This window comes from Platalea leucorodia (assembly GCF_965183815.1).
Source record: "Platalea leucorodia genome assembly, contig: HAP1_HAP1_SCAFFOLD_369, whole genome shotgun sequence".
In the NCBI taxonomy this organism is placed as follows: Eukaryota; Metazoa; Chordata; class Aves; order Pelecaniformes; family Threskiornithidae; genus Platalea; species Platalea leucorodia.
This window is the reverse complement of record NW_028121212.1, coordinates 22,948-34,329: the sequence shown is the minus strand read 5'-3', so window position 1 is coordinate 34,329 and position 11,382 is coordinate 22,948.

Sequence of the window (11,382 nt, the reverse complement as noted above, 5' to 3'; positions counted from 1 at the left end):
AAAAATCACAGAATCATAAAACAAGGGCTACTGAGTACACAAGGTGATCTGCACTTGTCAGTGGGAAGGGCATGAGACCAAGACTTCCACACCAGACGAGGTCCAGTGCTATGTCAGTGCTGCGGAGAAATGCCTCTGTGCAGCTGGGCAGCAGTGTGGGAATGTTCACAAACCTCAGGTCATGTCTGATGAGCGTCTAAAAGGAGTAAAGCAGCTCTGGCTTGTCTCCCAAACTGTGTGCTGAAACCTGAGGAAAAGTCACTGAACCCCTGGAAAAAGGTCACCCTCCTCAGCCACGTTTGTTAGTGTTCAAAGTGACAAATTAGAGGGTGTTCTAAGGGCAAGGATTAGAGGACTTGAACCAGAGGCGATGCTCCAAACCGCATCAGAAATTGAAGGTAGTAGGTGCAGCTGGATCCACGAGTTACTGACTTTAGATGCAATTAAAACCTCTTCAGCATCCTACCTGTCTACACATCATAGAATCACAGAAAAACCTTGAGATGGAAGAGACCCATAAGGATCACCGAGTCCAAATCCCTACTCCTAGACCTGCAAGGTACAGAGCATGGACCTGCCTCCAACACTGATAAAACTCCTCGGGTGGATTCCCTGGGGGAGTCTGGGGCTGCTCCCTGTGAAAATGCGTGGTCTCCAGGGGAGGCCAAAACATTGCAGAGCTGCCTGTGAGAGGTGCAGAAGAGCTACCAGGCATGGACCTGCCCCCAACATACACAATGCTCTTCAGGTAGCTAGTCTAGAAAGTCTGGGGCTACTGCCTGGGACTTGATCTGTCTGCAGAGGAAACTAAAATGCTCCTGAGATGCCTGGGAGGAGTATCGGGCAGCTACCAGGCATGGACCTGCCTCCAATGTTGACAAAATGCCTCAGGGAGCTTCCTTGGAGGAGTCGGGGGTTGCTACCTGGGAATTCCTCCTTCTCCAGAGGAGGCCAAGACACCCCTGGAGAATCATAGAATTGTTTAGGCTGGAAAAGACCTTTAAGATCATCAAGTCCAACCATTGACCTAGCACTGCCAAGTCCACCACCATCCAGGAGATGCCTGGGAAGAGTCCTGGGGAGCTACTGGGCATGGACTTTCCCCCAACATACACACTGCTGTTCAGGCAGTTACCTTAGAATAGTCTGGGGCTGCTACCAGGGAATTCCCCAGCCTCCAGAAGAAACCAAAGTGCTCCTGGAGATGCCAGAGAGGAGTCCTGGGGAGCTGCAGGGCATGGACCTGCCTTTAATGTGAAGAAAGCTCTTCAGGTAACTAGAGAGGACTCTGGGGCTGCTACCTGAGACTTCAGCTGTGTCCAGGGAAGGCCAAAACACTCCCTAGCTGCCTGAGAGGTGTCCTAGCAAGGTACAAAGCATGGACATGCCTCCAGTATCGACAAAACGCCTGTGCTAGCAACCTTGGAAGAGTCCGGGGCTGCTCACCAATGAATTCATCCATCTCCTGAAAAGGCCAAAACATTCTGGAGCTGCCTGGGAGAGGTCCCAGGGAGCTACAGAGCATGACCGGCCTCCAACATACACAATGCTCAGTAGCATAGCTACCTTTGAAGAGTCTCGGGCTCCTGCCGGAGAATTCATCCATCCCCAGGGGAGGCCAAAACACTTGTGCAGATGCCTCGGAGGAGTCCCGGGGAGCTACCGGGCACGCACCTGAGTCCCACATGAAGAAAACTTTTCAGGTAACTACCGAGGAGGAGTCTGTGGCTGCTACCCAGAAAATTCAGCCATCTCCAGGGAAGGAAAAAACACTCCCAGGCTGCCTCAGAGGAGTCCCAGCAAGGTACTGAGCATGGACCTGCCTCCAACATTGATATAACTCCTCGGGTGGATTCCCTGGAGGAGTCTGGGGCTGCTCCCTGTGAAATTCCCCGGTCTGCAGGGGAGGCCAAAACATTCCGGAGCTGCCTGAGAGGAGTTCAAAGGAGCTGCGGGGCATGGACCTTCCCCCAGCACACACAATGTTCTCTGGGTAGCTACTTGCAGAAGAGTCTGGGGCTGCTACCTGGGAATTCAGCTTTCTCCAGCACAGGCCAACACAATCCTGGAGATACCTGGGTAGAGTCACAGGGAGCTACCAGACACAGACCTGCCTTCAACAGGAACAAGACTATTCAACAAAATACCTAGGAGGATTACTGGGCTACTACCCAAGACTTCAGCCATCTCCAGAGGAAGTGAACACACTCTTGGTGATGCCTAGGAGGAACCCTGGGGAGCTGCCAGGCATGGACCTGCCTCCAACATGGACAAAACAATTAAATTAGCAGCCTAGGAGGAGTTTGGGGCTACGATCCATGACTTCAGCTGTCTCCAGGTGAAGCCAAAACACTCTTGGAGATGCCTGGGAGGAGTTCCAGAGAGCCATCGGCCATGGACCTGCCTTCAATATGAAGAAAGCTCTTGGAGTAACTAACTAGGAGGACTCTGGGGCTGCTACCCGAGACTTCAGCTATATCCAGGGAAGGCCAAAAAACTCCAAAGCTGCCTGGGAGGACTCCCAGAAAGCTACAGGGCATGGACCATCCCCCAACAGTGAAAACACTCCTTGAGTGGATTCCTGGGAGGAGTCAGCGGCTGCTGCCTCTGAAATTCAGCTCTCTCCAGGGAAGACCAAAACATTCTGCAGCTGCCTGGGAGGAGTCCCAGGGAGCTACTGGGCTTGCACCTGCCTCCAACATGGACAAAATGCTTCGGGTAGCTACCGTGCAGGAGTCTGGGGCTGCTGCCTGGGACTTCAGCTTTCCCCAGAGGAAGCCAAGACAATCCTGAACGTGCCTGGGAGAATTCCCGCACAGCTACTGAGCACAGACCTTCCCCCAACATACACAATGCTCTTTGCGTAGCTACCTTCAAAGAGCCTGGGGCTGCTGCTGGGAATTCACCTGTCTCCAGACGAAGCTAAAACACTGGACATTGGAGATGCCTGGAAGGAGTCTCGGGGACCTTCTGGGAATAATCCTGCCTCACACATGAAGAAAACTCTTCAGGTAACTACCTAGGGCGAGGCTGCGGCTGTTACTGAGGACTTCAGCTGTCTCCAGGCAAAGTCCAAACACTCCAAAGCTGCCTGGGAGGAGTCTCAGAGAGCTACAGGGCATGGAACTGCCTCAAATAGAGGCAAAACTCTTCGTGTAGCTTCTTTGGGGGAGTCTGGGGCTGCTACCTTCGAAATTTCACCATCTCCAGGGGAGGCCAAAACATTGCAGAGCTGCTTGGCAGTCCCTGGGAAGCTACCGGGCATGGCCCTGCCTTCAAGTCTAAGAAAACACCTCAACTAACAACCTTGTATCGTCTGGGTCTGCTACCTGCAAAATTCAGCTGTCCCCAGGGGAGGCCAACACAGTCCTAGAGATAACTGGGAAAATTCCCAGGGAGCTACCAGGCATGGACCTGCCCCCAACATGAACAAAACCTTTCAAGTAACCAACTAGGCGTCATATGCGTCTTTTATCCAGGACTTCAGCTGGCTCCAGGGAAAGGCAAAACACTCCCATGCTGCCTTGGAGGACTCCCAGAGGTCTACCGAGCATGGACCTGCCTCCAGCATACACAAAACGCCTTGGGTAGCTACCTTGGAAAAGTCTGGCACAGCTACCTGCTCAATTCAGCTGTCTCCAGGGGAGGCCAAAACATTCTGGAGATTCCTCCGAGGATTCCTGAGGAGCTATCGGGCATGGCCTGCCTCCACGACAAAGAAAACTCTGCCACTAACTAGGAAAATTGTGGTGCAGCTACCTGGGACTTTAGCTGTCTGTAAAGAAAATGAAAACACTCCATTAGATGTACAGGAAAAGTCCTGAAGTAAAAACAGGAACGGACCTGCCCCCAAGATGCACAATGCTCTTTGGGTAGCTACCTTAGAAGATTCTGGGGATGCTACCTGGGAATTCACTTGTCTCCAGGGGAAACCAAAAGACTCTGGGAAATCCCTGCGAGGAGTTCCAGAGTGCCTCCGACATGCACCAAACTCTTCAGGTATCTCCCCTGGTGCAGTCTGGGGCTGCTACCCAGGACTTCAGCTCCCTCCACAGCAGGACAAAACACTGGGGCAGATGCCTGGGAGGAGTCCTGGGGAGCTCCAGGGCATGGACCTGCTTCCCATTTCTATCAGCAATCAGTGGCACAGCATCAATCAATAGGATGGCAGCAGTCAGTAAAAGCAGCAAGCAATCGTATAGCAACAACCAATCCTTTAGGAATAAGCAACAGAACAGCAACAACCAGGTTACTACAAAGATGTCACTAGGGAGGGAACTTACCCTCGAAAGAGCAGCAGATATACTGATGATGGATTACTTACATGGAGATATAATACTGGTATAAAGTGAATTAGATTTCAGAAAGGGCCAAAGCATTGCAGAGGGGAGGACAAAGCGATCCCAGAGGTGACCCAGCCATCCCAGAGGTGTGTGGATAAACCTATCCGACTCCAAAAGTGAGCCCAAAGGGGGAACAATAACGTAACAGACAGAGTCTCACCTCCGAGATGATCTGGAGGTGCCTGGATTCTCGGTCCCCAGCTGTGCTGCAAAGCAGCCAGCTGCACATTTCAAGGATGCTTCTGATCGCCAGGCTCACAGCTCCCGGGCTCGCAGGAACGTTCTTCTGCTCGGGCATTTCCCTTTCTAAGCAGTCACCTTTATGGCTGCTCACACCTGCCCGCTCCTGCCCTATCAGCTCCTCAGACACCAGTGACCTCATAAGCACCTGCTCAAGCCAGGGGCCTGCTCCTGCCCTATCAGCTCCTCAGACACCAGTGACATCACAAGCACCTCCACAGCAGAAGCGTCCTCACTGCCAACGCCCTGGCTTTTCCCCTCCATCTCCATCTCTGTCTCCCATCTCCCCCTGCTCTCCCCTCTCCCACGCACCTTCCTCACCCACTCCACCACCTCCCACTGCCTCTGGCTGCCTCTGGGTTCGGGGGGCAGATGTTACCTCGCAAGCATGGTCCCAGATGGGTCACCTGCATCTCCTTCTCATCTCCTTCTGCTCTCATCATCACTGCACCAGTTGTTTGATGCGCTTTTTGACATCATGGGCCCTTCCGTCCTGCCTCTCTCCTGCTGTTAAATGCTGTTCCTGCAAGAGAAGTGACCATCAGTCGGTGTCCCCTCTCTGCCATCTTACCTGCATCTCTCTGACCTGGACAGCTGCTGGGAGCTGTCACCATCAGCCCCGGCTCTGCTTGAAGGCTTCTCCCGGCACAGGCGCAGCTCTGGCTGTGCTTGGTGCGTGCCGTGCTTCCCGAGGGAGAACAGCAACCCTCACAGTTACTCCTGGGCAGTGTCCTGCTGGGAAGAGCTGATCTGAAGGCAGGCTGGCAGCTGACCCTGAGGCTGTGCTGGGGGTGGCCACTTCTGGCTCCTTCCAGCAGGATTTTGGAAAGCCCCTTCCCAGCTGGCAGCGCCAGGCCAAGGCCATGGGGCAGAAAGAGCCCCCTCCCCTGAGGGCTCCAGCCCCCAACTGGCCTCTGTCGCCAAACTACTAAATCTGCCAAACAGGCTCTCCCTCGAACTGAATCCTCGCCAGTTTGGAAAAAAGAAACTGTGTATGACCAGATGCAGTTGTCTGACTAAGACTGTTAGAGGGTGACTGGGGCTTCAGCTCCAGAACAAAAGAATTTCCATCGCAGAATCTCAGCCACCACCTCCAGGATCGTCTTCTCAGTGACCCACAAGCACTGCGCTGCAAAAAATGGGACGGCTAATAAAATAAAAAATATCCTATGCCCCCCAATCTTTGTTTCCCTCCTATCCTCAGACTACCCCAGTAATAAGCATACTTTTAGTCTGTAATGACACCGGAGAACCCTCCAAAGCTCCTGGAATTAGGGAAACACACACCATCCTGCAGGAGGACAGGACAACACCGGCTCAGCCAGAATGACTGTCAGTGGCACAACAGGCATTGTGTCCAAAAGCACTCAGCACGTCCCTGATCCCATGAGATCAAAGATTCTTTCCTTTTTCCTTCCTTAATCAGTTGAGGCCCTTCTAGGCATCTTTAAAAGATCCTGACCTTAAAATGGCAACAATTCGGGCACAGCAGATAATGGGTCAGGTCATTTGTTTTAGTGTTCTCATAAAACCTGAGGCATGTGTTTTAGCTATTCCTCAACTCTTTTTCTCTTTTCTTCACATTCCTCCCCAAAAAGAGAAGAAAAAGCCAAGGAGTAACAGCATCCGGACGTTTTGAATGCTCTGCTAATACACGAGGTTTCCAACAAGCGTGCCGGGGAATAGGTGCAGCCAGCTGGAAGCTGCAAGGCACACACCAGCAGTGTGCAACGAGGCATGGCCAGTGCCCATCGGCACCCTTGTTCTGACAGACGGCCATGGCTGAAGACAAGGCTGCTCGGTCAGGACGCTGACCCTCCACTGCACCCATGCCCAGCCCTGACCAAAACGGGACAGAGAGAGATGCACAGTGACTGTCCAGAAATGGTGTTTGGCTGAGGGGGCGTGCAGGGCAACGGGGACCCAGGCGAACTGATAACCCGTCCCCAGGGTCACCTTTTTCTCCTCTTCCCCTTCCAGGGGATGCTGCTCAAGCCCCAGGCACCTGCAGCCATTCGCTGTACACAGCTCCCCTGATGCTGGGTATCTGACGCACGGTTAATAAAACAACGTGCCCCCAGAGATGTTGTCTGTTCCCCTTGAGCTGGGGGGAAGGTGCGTGTGTGGGTGAGGAAAATCTGCTTTTAATTTTTATGCCTGAGCAAAAACACTCCAAGGTTTGGACCAGAGGATGGCACTGAAATCAAAAGGGTAAGCGACCAAGAAGGCTCCAACCGCACATTTCCACCTGATTGCCTTGAACAAAACAGACTTGGGACCCCGATTGTTCACTTCAGCCTGGAATAGTCCCATTCCTCGTCCGAAAGCTACTGTGCACCTGGCTGAGGCCAGACACAACCCACACAGAGGGCAATCGGAGCTCAACCCTGCACTTTCCTTGGCACAGTATCCTTGGAAAACTTCCTTGCTGGCCTGTTTGAAAACCTGTAGCTGCAAGAAAACATCCCTGATGGGTTGACGGGAACTTCCCGGCTGTGGTAAAACCATCCGCCCTCTGTACCCCCATTTCCCAAGAGCCGGCAGCACAGCTTGGCTGGGGGAAAGGCAGGTATCAGACCTCGGGGCCGAGAGAGGGGCACAGGCATCTGCCAGGGGAGCTGCATCCAGCCAGGAACATTCCCCGCTTGCTTCTCTGACAACAAAGCCCCGCTGCGTGCTCCCACCAGGAGGGAGAAACAACTTCCAACATTGCCCTCATTTCCCAGGGATTCCCAGGGCCACCAAGAGCTACCTCTCTGTGGCACTGCACAGTTCAGCTACTGACAGCGTGCAGGGTCATCAAGAATGGAAACAATACAACCCATCAGCCTAGGAGTCAGACGGGCATCGAGGGACACAATACAGACACATGAGCCTTTTCAGAAAGACTTGCAGATCCAGAGAAAACCCATGGCAGTTCCCCTCCTGTCCCCTCCCCTCCTTTCCTCTCTTCCCTAAAAATGAGGCTTTGGGCACTACAGGAAGGATTTGGACCATAATAATGGGGGGTTAGACACTCAACATATGGCTTAGACCCCAAAAAATGACTGGCTGGATCTTAAAAATGCCTCTTTGGAGCCTGAAAATGAGGCTTTGGAAACTAAAAATGTGTCTTTGGACTCTAAAAAGGAGACTTTTCAAACTAAAACTGAGCCTCTGCACCACAGAAATGAGGCTTTCTGCCCTAAAAATGAGGCTGTCTGCCCTAAAAATGGGGCTTTGGATGCTCAAAATTAAACTGTGAGCCCTGAAGAAAGGCTATGGGTAAGGAAAGAGAGGTTTGGACCCTAACAAGGAGGATTTTGGCCCTCAAAATGAGGCTTTGGGGACCATAAGGGGCTCAAAGCGTTAGAGTAAATGGGCTTTCATCAGGCTGGTGGACAGTCACCAGTGGGGTTCCCCAGGGCTCAATTTTAGGGCCAGTGCTCTTTAATGTTTTTAGGAATGATCCGGACACAGCAGTCAAATGTACATGAAGTAAATTTGCTGACGATACTAAAGTAGGAGGAGCTGTGGACTCCCTCGAGGCTAGAGAGGCCTTCCAAAGACATCTAGATAGACTCGAGAGCTGGGCAATCACCAACCATGGGAAGTTTATCAAGAGCAAGTACTGGATTCTCCCCTGGGACGGGGTAATCCTGGTTATCCGTACAAACGGGGGAACAAGAAGCTGCCCTGCGGAAAGAGATCTGGGGGTCTGGGTTGATGGCAAGTTGAACAGGAGTCAACAGCGTGCCCTGGCAGCCAGAGGGGCCAACCGTGTCCTGGGGTGCATCAAGCACAGCACCGCTAGCCGATCGAGGGAGGCGACTGTCCCACTCTACACTGCCCTGCTGCGGCCCCACGTCCAGCGCTGGGGCGCCTCAGTATAAGAAGGACATCAAAGTATGAGTGTGTCCAGAGGAGGGCAGCCAAGATGGTGAAGGGTCTCGGGGGCAAGACTTACGAGGAGCGCCTGAGGTCCCTTGGTGCGTTCAGCTTGGAGAAGAGAAGGCTGAGGGGTGACCTCATTGCAGTCTACAGCTTCCTCAGGGCGGGCAGCGGAGGGGGAGGTGCTGATCTCCTCTCTCTGGTGACCAGCGACAGGACACGAGGCAACGGAATGAAGCTGCGTCAGGGGAAGTTCAGAATGGACATTAGGAAAAGGTTCTTCAAAGAGAGGGTGCTCGGTCCCTGCAACAGTCTCCCCAGGGAAGTGCTCACAGCACCAAGCCTGTCAGTTCAAGGAGCGTCTGGACGACGCTCTTAGTCATATGGTTCAGTGTTAGGTAGTCCGGGGAGGAGCAGGGACTTGGACTCGATGATCCTCAGGGCTCCCTTCCAACCTGACATATTCTGTGGTGCTGTCATTCTAAGGCAGCGGCCTGCTCCTGCTCTGAAACCTCCCCAAGCCCCTGTGGAAGCCACCTGCATGCTCCTGCCCTAATGCCTAGAGAAACACCCCTTACCTCACAAGGGCCTTCGCAGGCCAGGTGAATTCTCCTGCCCTATCAGCTCCTTGGCCACCAGTGACAACATAAGCAGCAGCACAAACCAGGTGCCTGCTTGTTCAGCCACCAGTGACATCACAAGCACCTGCAGAAGCCAGGCGCACACTCCCACCCTAAGAGCTGCAGAGCCACCCCTGACATCACAAGCACCTGCACCAGCCAGGTGTCTGTTCATACCCAATCAGCTACTTAGCCACCAGTGACATCACAACCAGCTGTACAAGCCAGGTGCCAGTTCCTAACCTATCACCTACTCAAGCACATATGACATCACAAGCACCTGCACAAGCCAGCTGCATGCTCCTGCCCTACCAACGGCTCGGCCATGAATGACCAAAGAAGCTGCTGCACTGGGCAGGGACCTACTCCTGAACTAGCATCTCCTTGCCATCATGTGACATCACGAGCACCTGCTCAAGCCAGGGGCCAGCTCCTGCCCTATCACTTAATCACGCACCGATGACCTCACAAGCAGCTGCACAACCCAGCGGCTGGCCCTCGGCCTCACACCTCCTCCACCACCTAGGACAACACATGCACCAGCACAAGCCAGGGGCCTGTTCCTAACCTCTCACCTACGCAAGCACTTAGGACATCACCAGCACCTGTGGAAGCCAGGTGCATAGGCCTGGCCTGTCAGCTACTTAGCCCTCAGTGACATCAGAGGCAGCTGTACAAGGCAGGTGCCTGCCTCTGCCCTATCACCTGCTCAGCCACCTATGACATCACATGCACCTGCAGAAGCCAGGAGATTCCTCCTGCCCTAGTAGCTACACCCGCCACTGACGGCACAGGCACCTGCACAAGCCAACTGCCTCCTCCTGCCCTATCCCATAGGCAGGGAACCATGACAACACAAGCACCGTTACAAACCAGGCGTCCCTTCCTTCCCAGTCCCATACTCAGACAACAGCTACCTCACAAGCACCTGCACCAGCCAGGGGCCCGCTCCTGCCCCATCCCCTACTCAGGCACCTCGGACACCATAAGCACTTGCACACAGGAGGGGCCTGCTCCAGCCCTAGCCCCTACTCACGTACATGGGGCATCCCAAACACCTGCACGGCCCAGCGCCATGCTCCTGCCCCGACAGCTACAGAGCTGCCAGGGACAGCGCAGGCCCTGCCCCTGCCCTATCACCTCTTCAGGCACAGGAGAGATCGCAAGCACGTGAACAAGCCAGGTGATTCCTTCTGCTCCATCACCTACTTATCCACCTGGGAAATCACAGAATCACAGAATGTCCTGAGTTGGAAGGGACCCACAAGGATCATCAACTCCCACTCCTGTCCCTGCACAGGACGACCCCAAAACTCACACCCTGTCTCTGAGGGCATTGTCCAAATGCTTCTTGAATATTGTCAGCCTTGGCGACGTGACTGCCTCCAGGGTCAGCCTGTTCCAGTGCTCCACCCCCCTCTGGGTGAAGAACCTTTTCCTAACATCCAACCTAAACCTCCCCTGGATATCTTCCTGCCGTTCCCTCGGGTTCCATCATTGGTCGTCAGGGAGAAGAGATCAGCGCCTGCCCCTCCTCTTCCCCTTGTGAGGAAGCTGCAGGCCGCGATGAGGTCTCCCCTCAAATCACAAGCATCTGCTCAAGCCAGGGGCCTGTTCACAACTTATCACGTACTCTGGTGTTTATGACCTCACTAGCAGCTGCACAAGCCAGGGGCCTGCTCCTGCCCTATCAGCTCCTCAGACACCAGTGACATCACAAGCACCTCCACAGCAGAAGCGTCCTCACTGCCAACGCCCTGGCTTTTTCCCCTCCATCTCCATCTCTGTCTCCCATCTCCCCCTGCTCTCCCCTCTCCCAGGCACCTTCCTCACCCACTCCACCACCTCCCACTGCCTCTGGCTGCCTCTGGGTTCGGGTGGCAGATGTTACCTCGCAAGCATTGTCCCAGACAGGTCACCTGCATCTCCTTCTCATCTCCTTCTGCTCTCATCATCACTGCACCCGTTGTTTGATGCGCTTTTGGACATCATGGGCCCTTCCGTCCTGCCTCCCTCCTGCTGTTAAATGCTGTTCCTGTACCTGGGAAGAGTGCAAAAGAAACCCTCAGCACCCGCAGTGTTCCAGCCAAAGCTGTGAAGAGGCACGCTTACAGCCCTGGGCAGGTTTTTATCCATTGGCCTGGGGCGGCTCGGGGAAGAGGTGGGAGCGCTGCCGGTGGGTGAACAGCCCTTCGCCAGCAGCGCACAGGGAAGCCCAGCGGCTGCCAGCTGCGGGAGGTGCCCAGGCCGTGGCAGCTGTGTGGCCCCGAGGGGACACGTCCCCGTCTGGCCCTGTGTCACAAAGGGGC